General features: G+C 46.5%; 1 protein-coding gene across 1 annotated transcript in view; it reads left to right on the top strand.

The window, feature by feature from the left end:
* PIGL (phosphatidylinositol glycan anchor biosynthesis, class L) overlaps positions 1-2,095 on the top strand; it is a gene marked incomplete at its 5' end in the record, with an annotated part of 53,675 nt that overhangs the window by 44,230 nt on the left and 7,350 nt on the right. The window lies entirely within an intron of this gene.

Here is a 2,095-nt window from a genome sequence, read left to right as displayed (position 1 = left end):
TCTTTCCCTTCCCTGCAGAGGACTCTGCCCCGTGTCTGGCACACATTCCCTGGCTGGGTATGTTGTCCTAGATTTTATCTCATTCCTTTCTTCCTGGTCCCTCCCTCCTTAAATTGACCAAGTTTATTCATCCCAGTGCCCTTCCATGATACTGTTGAGAGCCATTAGGATAAAGTTGAGCACAGGGCACCAGCATTGCAGGGATTCCCCCCAAAAATAAGTTTGGTTTGGTTTGTTTTCCCCAAAGAAACAGCCTCAAGCAATGTCCTTCACAGCCTCACTAGGCTGCTAGCAGCGTAAGTGGAGCAGCGACACTGCACATTCTTCCCCCAGACAGTGCAGGGACCAAAGCAGAGAGCCACAGAGCAGCTCTGTCAGCTGGCAGGTCTCTGAATTGACATCTTTTTTCTGACTGGCAGAACCATCTTTTGCCACTGCAATACACACAAGTACAGAGTGGCTGAATTGTGTTTTACAAAATTAATGTTGCTACATGGTGTAGTTCAGGGTGCATGGAAATGGAGCCAGAAAGGCCGGTTAGGGAGGGAGGAGACGTTCCAGATAGCAAACATTCAACATCTGGCAAGTATATCCTTCTAATGTCTCTGTGATTCCTAGGAGACTGGCTGTTCTTCCTCCTTCACATCTGTTTCATCAGATTAATTGGGCAGATTAGAGGTTAGATCCTAAACGGAGCCCCAACGCATCTTTAAGACACCCATTCTTTGCCATTCTCATCAAAATTGTATTTCCCCAGTGCTCTACGGCAGCCAGCGCAGTCAGTTCAGTGAAGGGTTTTGCCTTTGGCACGGGAGGCTGTTTGGGGAGCGAAGTCATTGATTACAATGAACAGTTTCTCATCAAACAGAACATCACCAAAACTGTAATTCACCCACCAGGGCATCAGTCCTGCTTCTGCCCAGAGGAGTTCTGTGTTCCCCAAGACTGAGATTTCAGCTCCATCTTGACTTGTTCCTTCTTGCCATCGTGGGGAGGTATCAGTGGTCAGTGCCTCTTAGCAGCTAGCCCACTCTGCGGACATCTTTCATTAAGGATGACTGAATAACAACAGGGCATTTGGGAGCTAGCTCAATCCTGCAGTTTGCAGGAGAAGAGTTGTTAGACCATTTCAGTTTTTCTGCGGAGCAGATGTAGCTGATAGTGACCGACAGCAATAGCTTTCAAAGTAGCTGGTCCTTGAGGGAGGAGCTGGTGCCGAGTCCTTGCAGTGCAAAACTGGTGAGTGCCTTCAGACATCTCACAGCCTTTTGAAGTTCTTCATTGCAGAGGGTCTCTTCTTTCTTTCAACTGTGGATCTGAATCTACCACAGGCATAATAAAGAGGGTGCCATGAGAGGTACCCTGTATCAGCTGGCCTCTGGCGCTTGGTGGGTGGGTGGAAACAAGCCACCTTAGATCACTTTATGTTTAAAAATAATTTATAAAAAGTTTCTCTGGAAAAAAATAAAAAAGCACATGGAAAAAGCTCCTGAAAAAGAGCCTATTTGTGTTTTTACTTTTTGAGATTTTTATGCCAAACTCTTTCATTTCACCCAGACCACAGCAAGTCCAATCTATAAAACAACATTCCCAAAATGGCAACAACAGAGAGCTGCAACCTCTCCCCTACTTGGAAGTGTCCCACGGAGACAGCTCCAGCAGGGTGGAGATGGGAGCGAGAAGATTGATTTGGGAGAGGATTGGCTAGATTTATGAACATGTGCAGGAGGTAGAGTTTTGTGTTTCTTTCTCTCTCTCTCTCTCTCTGCAACCACAATTCATTGCCATCTCTTGCCTGAGAAATACAAACGAGCCAGGCTGCAATTCCTCTGCAGCCTTACAGCTGGGTGGAGCCCGTTCCCATAGCTCTGCTCTGAGCCTTGCTGCGTAATGAAGCATTTGGCTCAGGACTAAAAGGATAAGGAGAGAATCAGTTTCTTCATGCCTGTTCTTCCAGATCAGTGTCAGGTCTGCCTGGCAGCAGCTTTGAGGACCTTTCAGTAACCAATATACAGTTTGTGTCTCCCTGAACCTTTATACAAGCACAAACTCCTTAATTTGCTCCTGAATCAAACCATCCTTCTCTGCTGAAGAT

Source organism: Pterocles gutturalis, unplaced genomic scaffold (assembly GCF_000699245.1).
Source record: "Pterocles gutturalis isolate BGI_N339 unplaced genomic scaffold, ASM69924v1 scaffold6251, whole genome shotgun sequence".
In the NCBI taxonomy this organism is placed as follows: Eukaryota; Metazoa; Chordata; class Aves; order Pterocliformes; family Pteroclidae; genus Pterocles; species Pterocles gutturalis.
The sequence above is the reverse complement of the archived record's forward strand: the minus strand, read 5'-3'. Positions and strand labels throughout refer to the sequence as shown.